General features: G+C 32.7%; 1 long non-coding RNA gene across 3 annotated transcripts; it reads left to right on the top strand.

Annotated features, from left to right (window-relative positions):
- Positions 1-6,284: 6,284 nt before the first annotated feature.
- Positions 6,285-7,650, top strand: LOC106344940. 3 transcript variants are annotated; one of them, XR_001270205.1, is made up of 4 exons: positions 6,285-6,497; positions 6,555-6,643; positions 6,718-6,778; positions 6,946-7,650. It is a non-coding gene; the product is annotated as an uncharacterized LOC106344940 (long non-coding RNA). The 3 variants fall into 3 exon arrangements; XR_001270206.1 differs by having other exon boundaries at positions 6,718-6,800; XR_001270204.1 differs by having other exon boundaries at positions 6,555-6,778.
- Positions 7,651-13,303: the final 5,653 nt, after the last annotated feature.

Raw genomic sequence — 13,303 nt, 5'->3', positions numbered from 1 at the left:
TTAAATTGATTTAATTTTCAAAATCAATTAAAGAAATATTTTAAAATATGTTTTAAAAAAGAAAATTTATTTCTATTTCTAATTCAAAAAATAAAAAAATATCTTATCTTTTAACACATAAATATGACTTATTTCATATGTGATTTTTTTTTAGTTTAGACCAATTAAAAGTCAAACTTTTAAATACTTTTACCATGTAATACGATTAATTTACACATCCCTTCATAGATGAAACAATTTATCTTTATTCATATCGTATATATAAGACTTTAGTTTATTTTTTCCGTGTATTCTCATGAGTTAAAAACCAATTATGTTTATTATTTAAACAGTTATACTAAATTAGTTTAATTAATCACTATATACCAAATTCTCTATTATGTAGGTTCAATTTAATTTAATTTCCACAAATATTTTAAATTTAGAAATAAAAAAATTTATGTAAATCAGTAATGTTACATAATAATGTTTTCAAAATAATTTTTTTTATAAAATACAAAAGTTATAAATTTTATAGTAATAATATTATAAGCCACACAAATATTATCATAAAATTAGATTATATACAACACAAATTTATATAATTATTGATATATTTTGTTGAATAATCTAAAATATTTTAGTATAAAAGAAAACTCGCACGATCGTGCGGGTCAAGATCTAGTATTCTATCAAAATAGAATTCATGACTTCATTCACGTGTAACTTTTATTTAGACCATTGTTTTGATATTTTTGATATTTTTTCAAACGTAGTTCCTTAATGTTAGTAAAATAGTATATTTTTAACTACTTTAATCAAAATATGTTTTCATATCTTTTTATTTTAAATATATATTTAAAAAATCTAACAAATATGTTGAAAAAGATTATAACAAGATCTTAGGTTTCAAAAAATTTATATTAATATTTCAATAATTTTATAATTAGTAATGAAATACTATTATACATTAATATATATAATGTAAAAATTAAAATATTATCATGTTTTATTTATTTATAGTTATAATCTATCGTGTGTTCAAAAAAAAAGTTATAATCTATCATATTAAGAGAAAACCATTACACTGAACTAAATACTATAAAATTATATTAAATTGATAAGTTAATATATTTATTTTCAAAAGTATAAAGAAATTGTGCTAAAATATATAATATGTTGGCCGAACAGGTAAAATATATAATATGTTGGCCGAACAGGTTAACATTAGCATGTATAAAAAATAACTTATCTTAAACTTTCATATATACAATAATCTATTATCTAGAATGAATAAACATAAAAATTGCTAAAGGTAATCCATCACTTTGAATTACGGATCATAATCTAGCATAAATTAAATACAAAATAATGTTTAAATATGTTGTTTCAAGCATATGCTAATTCGTTTAACATTTAAAATAAGACAAATATGTTTATCAGTTGCAGAGGCTCAAAACGGTAGTATGTTTTGTCAGTTGTAGAGGCTCTGTGCGGAGAAGAGTCAGAAGAGTCCGATGATGTAGTGGATGATCCCGATTATGATCCACTTCAAGATTTTCTTGAACAAGGTTCTATCTTTATGATCCTTTTTCTATATATGTTCAATCTTCATCCCTGATTTCAGATGACAGAAGCACACAATCCTTTTCTTGGAGAAATCGCTGGTGGCTCCTTGCTCCAGGTAATTTCTCGGAACACACACACTTAAGTATGTTTTTGTGAACTCACTGTACAAACCTTGTTCCAGAGTGTTTTAATGTTTACAAGAAGAAGGTGATACGTGACTACGGTTAGATAGATTAGGATATTTTACATTAAGAGTTTTGGTAATTTACTATTTAATAATTGGTTTTGAAGTTTTCCTTTTTATATTAGTTTAAGAGTTTTCCATTTTTTACAAAGTTGTATCCTATATAAGGGTTTCATATCATTAATAATAAACAAGCTTCCAAGAATTAACTTAATCTCTAAGAGAGATTAGGTTAAAAAGAAGTAAGCTTTTTGGTGCATATCAACTTGGTATCAGAGCCGAACGATCCGATGGGAAAAAAGATTCCTTGAAACCGATGTTTGTGTCTATGATTCACGATGTGACAACATTATTGTACAACTTGGTGAGATGATGGAGACAATCAAGAACATTCAAGCGATGTTGAAGCAAGAGAATATGAAAAAAAAAAAACAGAGTTGGAGACGACTATTTTGAAGAAAAGCCTATAATAATTGTAATTTCGGAGCCAGCGGAGTCTAACCTCATATAGTCAAAGACATTGCAGCCAGATTCATCATTGGTTGTATTACAATCTAACAACATACTCGTGTTAGAATCTGAACAATCTCTAAACTTTGAAAAAGCAACGATAGCACCAATTGTGGTAAAATCTAGCTTCCTAATGGAATCAAACAACATAGAGTCAGAGAAGTGGTTGCTACCATATGGCTGTCTAGATACCATTAGTTGGAGCTTGAGGACAAACTCCGAATGGAAGAGGGGAATAATGATACATGACTACGGTTAGATAGATTGCGATATTTTACATTAAGAGTTTTTGTAATTTACTATTTAACTAGGTGTTTTCCTGCACCATGTGCAGTAAGAAATTTTTTAAATCTAACTTATATTTAAAAATAAAATTTATTAAATATTACTCCCTCCGTTTCATTTTACTTGTCTTTCTAGGTTTATGCGCACGGATTAAGAAAATATATGATTTTGTATATTTCCAAAACAAAAACACAATTACCTATACACCTAACCATATTTCAACCAATAGAAAAATAAAGTGGAGAATCTTTTTAATAAATTTTGCATTGAAACTCTAAAACGACACTTATTTTGAAACGAAATTTTTTTCGTACAACGACAATTAAATCGAAACGGAGGGAGTATAGATTTTATTATTTTCTTACTAATATTTAATATAGATCTGATATATATTAAATTAATTTGTATAAAACTAATAAAATGATATAAAATTGTATAATTATCAAAAATTTAGCCTAAACAATATTTATAAAATTTGTAGATATATAAGAAACTAATAATCTTACGATTAGATATTTAATTTTTTAAAAAAAATTGTAGAAATTTTTGAAAGTTTTGATAATACAAATTGTATAATTATACAAAAGTAATAATATTTCAAAATTTGAAATGTTATATATGAATATATTTATTTTATAGATGATGTATGTGCTATTAAGTTTACCAAAAAGAAATATCAATATTAAATGTAATATATGAATTATTATCATATTCTAATAAGTTTGTCAAAAATATAAATCAACATTAAATAAAATTATCCATGTCATATTTTTTCGGAAGTCATGTCATCAATTTCAGTAGTTATGTCATATTTGTTTTGTGAGACTGGTTGTAGAAAGGACATGTGGCAAAATCACTTCACAAATATAGTCTTGGGGATAATTGGTTTTGAAGTTTCTTTATATTAGTTTAAGAGTTTTCCATTTTTTTCAAAGTTGTATCCCTATCCAAGAATTAATTTAATCTTTAAGAGAGATTAGGTTAAAAGGAAATAGGCTTTTCGGTTCATATGAGAAGGTTGAGCTGGCCAACGTTGAACTATCCAATCTCATTGCTGCTCTCGGAGACAAAAGCTACATAGGCATTGTAAGTGCTCTCGCACGTCTAAATTTTTGAAAAAAAAGCATGAGATGGTTATAGAGTCATTCAGATGTGTTCATCTCGATTATAGCCAGATAAGACTTCAGGAACGATCAAAGAGAAACTTTCTGCAATAGCACCCGCGCCTGAACAGTACCTTTGGCAGCAGAAAGAGGAAAGGGTCCGAGAGTTTTCTGGTGTACAATCGCAGATTCAGAGGATATGTTAAGAGATTGCTGGCGGCTTGAACAATGGACCTCTTGTGGTCTATGAGTCTGACTTGTCCCTCAAGAGATTAGATGACTTCAAGAGTAAAGTCCAAGAGCTCCAGAAATTATTAGTTGTCGCCTATATGTTTGCTTTCAGACCAGAACTAAACACTGCGCTTTGTGTTTGGACAGAGTGATAGGTTGAACAAGGTGCTGGAGTTTGCGAGCACAGTGCATCTATGTGCCGTTCTTGGTTTAGATTTCTTGACCACGATCACTGAAGTTCATCCGAGCTTAGATGGTGTTCAAAACAAGAGCATTAGCAATGAAACTCTTTCAAGGTTGGCCGAGACTGTCTTGACTCCTAAAGAGGATAAGAATCAAAGACGCAAAAAGGTTAGTCGAAATCATGGTCCTTGACATATGTTGCAGTTTGAACTTTAGTAATGAATCGTGGTTCCTGTGAAGCTTCAGGAGCTAGCTGCTCAGCTAGCTGATCTTGGACACTCCTGATGAGGAAAGGGAGCTTTTTGACCGTGTAACATGTCAGCTTCAGCTCATGAAGTGACCGTCTCTGGTGCTCTCGCACTTGATCTGATCGAGCAGGTATTGTGAATTTATATATATATATATATATATATATATATATATATATATCGATCAACCAATGCTTGTAAGTAACTGTTTGTTTAAAAAAACTTGAAAGGCTGAGGAAATATATGCTCTCTGCTACAAAAGAGAGCTGTCTATTACGAAAGTTAATACTTTTTATCTTAAAAGAGTGTACCGTAACTTATCTTTAAAGTGCAGGCAGAAAACGTTACTCTCTTGCATTCCTGGACAAAATATCTTCACTCCAGTGGCTTGTGGTGAAAAGTTCGAAAACGATCAGGTGAGCCTTCACTTTCCTGTTGCTTGGGAACTGATGGATGTGTAAGATAGATGTGGCTCGTTGAGACCTGAAGGTTTCCTTAGGAAACTCATGTCTTTAAGTAAGCCAATGCACTGCATGATCGATTGATCCTATGACAGGCAATATTAGAATGATAGAATGTTGGTCAAAGATGTCAGCCGCTTTATTGAACATTTAGGATCTAATCACTTTATTAAGCCATCGTTCTAATGTTGTTCGTCAGGAACTAGCGAACTCCATGGATGCTATAGAGAAAATACGTGTGCAGCAAAGGCATGAGGAACTCCATTCCAATGAAACCTCCCAACTTAACAAGTTTGTCTTCGGTTTAGATATTTCCATTTGTTTGTTATCGGTTCAGATAGACAAGTAGCTGTCCTAAACCGATATTACATTTGTACAGAAACAAACCCAACATTTAGTACCGAAATTCATAGAAATGTGACATCAGACTTCGTTCCCACGTGACATACATACATTCCACTATTTTCTTAATACTATATTAAACATTAATGAAATATCAATAAGAATCTGTAATTGGTGTACCTGCTGGTATAACTCGGTACGCATTATGGTGTCAACAATAGTACTATAGTGTTCACTATTATGATCAAAATCGGTCACGACGGAATCAATGTCAGAAAGTTCTCAAAAAAAATGTTTCTCTTTAAAAAGAAAGAGATAATAGTTAAAAAAAAATAACGAAAAACCGAAATTGAGTTTCATATGAATTCTGAAAAGGATTCATACGATGCCCACGAGAAAGGTTACTCAAATCCTCGGACAAATGGATCCTGGATGTCGAAACCACGAAACGAGCATAAGGCTCGATCAACCCGGATGCACGTCCAACTCGCCCCAGTGGCGAGTTAGACCGAACAAGCAGTCCAACTTCCCGCTCTGCGAGTTGGACCGAACGAGCAGTCCAACTCGCCCGTTCGGCGAGTTAGATCAACTAGTTTGTCTACCTTCATCCCGTCGTCGTAGCTCCCTCCTATACAATTATGCTGCAGTCCTTCCTCTGCCCTCAATGCCACTCGTGTGGTCGATCACGGCATCCTAAACCAGCACATCCTTCTGGTGTATGTGATACATGGAAACAGCGTATAAAGAAACGTGGAGAAAGAAGAGGCAGTCTATTAGTTAGTTCGAGTTTGTTGGAGTGATACCAACAACTGCCAATGAGTAATTGACATGTTTAATATTCTGTTTTTCACATTTTTAGATTCATTCAGAATAAATTCTGCAAAGGTGATGTGTATATATAAAATGTCTAACATGTGATTTGGAAACTTCAAATATGATTTCAGCTTATTCTTTTTTTGACTAATGATTTAAAATTTGTTGGTTGGGAAATAATGGTTACGTCCGGTATCTATCTATATCTATATATATAAAAAGATGTTTCCTTTTCTCACATGATGCCACATGAGATCCATGTCACAAAGTCGAGCAACTCGCACTAACACGTGTCCAAGAAAAGTGAAACTCAGTGTTTCATTTAATTTAGTTCTGGATGGGTTTCGATCATTAATGTGTTGGGCTGTTGCTTTTGAAGCTGTGTCCGGCCCGGGTAGATGGAGTCCGCTCTCCAACCCTAATTTTGTTTGATCGAAGAGTTGAAGATCTTCTCATCTTCTCGTGGGACGGCGACGTCTGGGCTCCTTATCGCCATCTGAAACGGTCCGAGCTGTGACACCGTGTTTAATCCCATTCAATGCGTCATTTAGATCTGCAGCAAGACGGTGTATAATCTATATAAATATATGTGAGTAACTCTTATGTTAGGTTTTTGTCTTCTATCTAACGACCTCATGTGGATCAGGACCCATATCTTAGCCGGCACCGACAAACTATTGAGATGTATCTGACAGAAAATTACACTATTCGGACTATGGTATCAAAACCATAAAGGTCAAGACTATTTACTCACCTCTTACTCATTAGGTGAAAGTGCATGACTATATACCTTTCGTATGTGATTGCAGCTTGATGGTGTGGATGAGGACGAGCTTTCAAGGCTATCTCTTTCCTCTTTTGTCGTTCTTGGTGTGATTTCCCACACTGCTGCGTAAATGTCTATATGGTTTTCCAATTTGTACTACAATAGTGTTATTTAATGTGTTAATGTCTGAAACTTTTTGCCTAGAAAGAAACTCTCTGTGTGCTTAAATACTCTCTAAAGTACTAATTTAGTTGCATCTTTTGTGTTTCAGTCAAAAACAGTTGTGGAGTAGGCCTATTGTGGAGAGAAAGCATCAACAATAGCAGATGCAGACACAATAGTGAATGGCTCCACAACATCAGAAGCATAAACAGCATTAGTGGTTGCTAAAAGAGCTGAGTCTGGTGGTCAACAAGGCTCTGTTATATATCTTCTCGCCAACCATATTCTTGTCAAGTTTGATCCTGCACAGAAGATTTACCATTACAACGTTGAGATCTCTCCACAAGCCCTTCAAAGGAAATCGCTGGGATGATCAAACAAAAACTCGTGGAGACTGAGCATAGTAGTTTATCTGGTGCTGTCCCTGCTTTTGATGGTAGGAAAAACATTTACAGCCCTGTGGAGTTTCAAGAAGATAGGCTTGAGTTTTTGGCTAACCTCCCTATCTCATCCTGCAATACTTAGATCAAGTTTGGTGACCTGCGTTAGAAGCTACCTCGGAAGAAGATTGATAAACTGTTTAGGGATAACATGAGGCTTGTGTCCAAGTTTGATTGGAAGGAGCAGAGAGAGGAAGTCGATGGGAAGGAGCAGAGAAAGCAAGTCGAAATCTGGGCTTCACTTCCTAGAGAATGCATTCATGCTCTTGAGGGAGAATTCAATAGAGAAGTGTACATCGCTTGGAACATCTTCATTATTAAGTACTGTATAAATTGGACACCTCATTATCATTTTTTAAGAAAATTATAAATCATCTCTAAGTTTTCATTTTCTTCTTCCTTATATCAAACCTATTAATTTTTTTATCAACCCATCTTTTCTAGGTGGCTTTAAATTTTATTGCTGTAAAATTTTATGGAAAATACTAAAAAATTGCTTTGGATATTTGGCTCTGCAGAGCAATTGTACAGCTGTGGGTTATTTCAAGAGCTGTGGTTTCAAAAAAAAAATTTAAAGCTTGATTGCTCTGAATTTGGTGCTGTAGAAATAAATATGGTTGTGTACGGCACCTACAGCAACTATCAATCACCCCCTAAGTTTTCATTTTCTTCTTCCTTATATCAAACCTATTAATTTTTTTTATCAACCCATCTTTGCTAATCAATATTTCAGTTTTAGTTTAACCAAAATCTTACCATCTATTTTCAGTTTTTTATCAAACCCAAATCGAATGAAATAAGGAAAAATGAATCTAACTAATTTTTTCTTCTTTTTAACCAACAAGCTTTTTTAAAAGCTTTCATATTACGGTAGAAATTTTATAAATTAATACTCGATAAATTAATAAATACTATAAATTAATAAATTTCTCTGGTTCTAAGTTTGACCTGTTCAAAATATTACACAAATCGATAAAATAATAAGATTATAATATCTTAGAAAATTCTATGTGAATATATGGTCCGATTAAAATCATAGCTCAATGTTTTATGTAAGTACAAACAAACAATCGTATTATTTTCTTTATTTCACAAAAGAATTATTTCTTTATTCTATTATTAAAATTATATCTAAACCATATTTAAATTTTATAAAATATATTTTATATACATAAAATAATACAATAAACATAATCTGAAAGTAGAATTTCAAAATTTTAATTAATGTATATACGGTAAAATCAATTATTTTGTTGCTTCATAAAAATATATTATTATTTTTTGGCAACAAACTAATTTATAAATCTAAACGGAAGGTTCACTACAAAGTCGAGACAAGGTTATGGAGAGCAGACTTCTCAAGAGAGTTGGCTACACCATTGAGTTCGAGACCAACAAAAGAAACAAATACGAAAGTGAAAGAAGAAGATAACAACTCGATATCCATGAGAACTCCAAAAAGCTCCACCGAATATGTCTTCGAGTTCATAAAAATATATTCTAAAATAAAATAATCCAGAAAATAATTTTTTTGTAAATTAATAACTCTGTAAATTAATAAAATATCATAGTCCTAACATTATTAATTTATAGAGTTTTTATTGTACAATACTTTATTTTGGTAACAATAAAAGCATGAATTAAAAATAAAATAAAATACATAGCTCAACAAACGCCGTAAAATACACAGCTCAATAAAATACATATCATTCTCTTTCAGCGTATTTTTTCGTACTTTTAACATATTTTCTTTACCAAGACCATAAAATTAATTGTAAATTCATGTATGAATAAAACATACAAATACCACTAGTTTTTTATATATTGAATGAGTACCATGAAGATATACATGGGAATAGTCACGTATTTGCATTAGCATTAGGTATTTGGATGCAACATAAATATTGGACCTGTTATTTTTTATTTTCTATATACTTATGTAAATCACAGACGTGTAACCCAGGTTGTTGAAGTCGTGAGTCATACCTTGTGTCTTGTGACGTTTCCCAAGACTTCTTCCTTCTTCTTCTTTTTCTAACAAAACTCTGCCCGTACAAGATCTTGATTTATGTAATTAATAGCTTAATATAGTGGATCCACAGATACCTTAATTTTCTAAAATATATACAGTCGATGCAACTATATGCTAAAAAAAAAAAAGTTGAGTTGTGATAGTGTTTAGCATTTGTAGATGAACAATTTTTTTTTTGAAATTTTTTAAAATTTTATTCAAATAAAAAAAAACTTGAGTAGTTGCTTCCATTTCTACAATGTATTACTCATAATATATAGACAGTTAATCTATAAATCTTCTTTATCTTTTTCCATACCAAATCTCCATAGCCTTCTCATGCTTTCCACCAGTCTTTCTTCCCAAGGAAATGATTCTATTCCGAATCAACTTATCTAATTTTGCAATCAGACAACTCGCTGGCTGAGACGGATCACCCAAAATTGTTTTTCTGCATTATATAATAGTCGCACTTTCAAAAATAATATTTATACATTAATGCTGGTGTTAGGATTCAACGTTTTTTTGATAAATTGTTTATTTAACATACTAATATTATTATAGAGTGAGAGATTTTGGAAAGATACTTTGTTGTTGATAATACTCCTGTATAGGATTCAAAGTTTAGAAATATATACACAGAGTACCGCAAATCATAGATTTATGACGGTGAAAGTTCTTAAATGTGGAAAGGTTGTTCAGTTTGGACCAAAGACGTCACTTATATACGTCTGCAATATGATGTAACAAAGAAATAATGTAAGAAAAAGTTCATGAAATTTGTTCTTTCTTAACATTTGTATTGTTAGGGTCGTTGGACAAAAGTACAAGATTTCTTAGTATTTAAGTTTAGTCTGGTCCGTCGATTATGCCGTCTTCTAATTTATTGATTAACCTGGAGGGATTTCCACCCCCAGGAGCCAACCCCTTGGCGCGAGGCGGACCATTTGGTACTATGGGAAATTAGATACCCCAATTGCCTGGCCAGCGGTTCGAACCCGGGTGCGTATTGAGGCCGAAGCTCTCTCAACGCCACCAGGCCAACCCCGCTGATTGCTAAAGGTTTTTTTTGAAAACTAAAGGTCTTTTTTGATAAAGGGTTTAAAAACTAAAGGTCTTTACACAATGAAAACTTAAAAACTAAGCATGGAATGGAAGATGGGAACGGTATATTACAATAATATTTCTTTTACATAAAGAAAGACATCTACAGTTGATCATCAAAAAAAAAAAGCGACATCTACAATTTTTTGATCCTGTCACCAAACAGAACTACGTTGTCAATAAATATAATGTTCTAAATATGTTTGACATACTTGTTTAAATGCATTAATCTTGAATATAACTTTTTCACTTTCACACCTTGCTTCATCGGATGTCCACGAAGGGAGTTTCGCTTTCACACCTAAACGGTTGTTTTTCTTTCTTTTTAGTAGTAAAACAAACCTATAGTTCGTAGATAACGTCGACGGGTGGTACAAAAAATAAATTATAAATTGAATTACTTGACCAACTCTGTTCGTCAAAGTTTATATCATCATATATACGCGGTGTTTTGGTTTCTTTATTTTAAAAAGAGAAATTGCTTAAATACAATAAGTGGGTACTATTTCTCAAAAATATATTCGATTAAAAATACTTTAACATTTAAATTTAGAATTTAGTGATTATTTTAAAGTTAGTATGTAGGAGATTGAGTTTATAAACTTCTATAATTAATTATTAAACATTTATAAATAATGATCCATGAGAATTTTTTTTTTCATAATAAACTTAAAATGATTACATTTAGAGGTAAATTTGAAAAATTATATCAAATTTGAGGGAAAACTGAAATTCCTTTTAAAAAAATTCTTTTAATTACTAGTTACAAGAATGTTATGATAGACTACATGATCATAAACAAACTAAACTAAAAATTATTAGAAAATGGGAAAAGCGGTCTACAAATTGATACATGGTTGGATTAATTTATTACAGCACATCCGTACATGCTAAAACAGGGTGTCACGTTACAAGACACAGACCAGACATCCTAGCAGCATAATAGACCAAAACTGATCTATTCCATCTAAATAATCTAATATAAGTACTACTTCAAATCTGACGCGTCCATCAAAACGGCCAAAAAAGAAAACAGTATCCATAAAATAGCACAGTTCGGAATAGTTTTTTTTTATCAAACTATTCTAGTTCGGAATAATTTGCATTATTGTTACTTTTTTGTTAGCTTCAACTTTTATTTGTTTAATTTTAGTTTAGTTCAACCAAAAAAATAATAATAACACTGAAATATCGTTGAAAACTTAAGTAATATATTAACAAAATAAATATGTAAAACTATTAATTTAATGATATGCCGTCTAATGAATACAATATGACTAACTACCACTAGTAAAATTTGAAGATGAATCTGATGAGGACGAAATTGGTGATTAGAAGGAGACAAGGCAAATGGTTGGATGTGTCGAACGATTTTGTTGTGGTTCAAAAATCCAATGGTAGGAGAAAGTTGTATGCAATCACTCTAAGAATAAGTACGCATGGAGCTCTCACTTGTGTGGGACAACCGCTTTGAGAAGGCATCGTAATAGATGAACTCAGTATACAAATAATTTTCGTAACATGCATCTCAATGTTGAAGACAGATTACAAGCTCGCAAGTATGACCATGTTATTTTCATGCAGCTGGTAGATAAATCAATAATTCAGCATGAATTACCATACTCATATGTTAAGTATGAAAAAATGAGAGAGACCTGAAAGTACTTGAATATTGGTCATTTGTCGGAACAGGACAAAAGCAAATGTGTACCAGTTTTATGAAAACAAGAGAAACCTTGAACAAGGAATTGGCTAGTCTTCTACGAAGTATAAGCTTCACGTCTGATTTGTGGCCAACCATCAAACATGAGGTCTAGAGCTCCCTCTTGGTCCGAAGCCCCTTTCTGGTCTGGAGCTGTCATACTTCTTTCGGTGGTGCTCGCGTTTTTCTTGGTGAAATCTGGTGCTCTTGGTCTAGTTGCAGAAGAGGTGTTTCTCTTCACTGTCATGCCTCCCTTATGTAGGAGAAATCGGTTTGATTCCCTTGTTGGGTGGTTTGAGATTATGATGGTTATGTGGCTCATCGAGGCAATGGTTTTCTGTTGGTGTAGCAGTAGAAGTGAACCCTTCTTTTCCTCCCTTTCGCCATTAGAGTGGGCGAAGATGATTTCTTCCTCAAGCTTATTGTGAAGATTGGTATTCGACTTATGAGTCCAATGGGCTTATGATAATTGAAACTCGGGAAGACAGAAGCTGGGCCGCAGGAGTAAAGTAACTAAGGCCCAAAAGTCTAGCTCTTGTATAAGAGTGAGACGAGAAACAGAGGATAACGATCTCTGAAACAAACTCCTTCTTCTTCAGCTAGTGAGAGAGCGTCATTGTAGCTTGTAGAGAGAGAAAGCTTCTGTAAACACTGATCTAGTGGATTACCAGGTTCCGATCCTGAAGGAGATGTACCCGGTGTGAAGGGGAACTCTAAAACGTTGCTTGCATCGTCTTTTTTTCTTGTTTTCGTTTACGTTTGCTTTGCTTGATCGTGAGTCGGAGTCGCGACCTACACACGAGAGATAGAGAGTTAAACACACGAGATTATAAAGAGAGATTGTGAGAGATCAACGAAGATCGAGCTAGATTCTTTCACAAGTGGTATCAGAGCACGGTTCAAGTGCGATCAGAGGAAGGATCAAGAAAACTCGAAGAAATCAGCAGGATCGGGAAGAGGCGAAGGAGATTCGTCAAAAGTACTACGAAAGATCTCAACCGAGATCATTGAGAAAATCTCAGGAAGTGTTTCTTTCTCATTAGAATAGAAACGAGGCATCTGATATAGATTTGATCTCACTTAAGGTTCTGGATATTGTTACTGTGGTATTGTATCTCGTTATTTGCAGGTAACATGAGAAGAAGCAATCACCACTAGGATGGATCCAACGCCGGGAAAGTTCGAGGTCATTAAGTTCGATGGAAAGGGA

This window comes from Brassica oleracea, chromosome C1 (assembly GCF_000695525.1).
Source record: "Brassica oleracea var. oleracea cultivar TO1000 chromosome C1, BOL, whole genome shotgun sequence".
Classification (NCBI taxonomy): domain Eukaryota; kingdom Viridiplantae; phylum Streptophyta; class Magnoliopsida; order Brassicales; family Brassicaceae; genus Brassica; species Brassica oleracea.
This window is presented reverse-complemented; position numbering and strand designations above follow the sequence as displayed.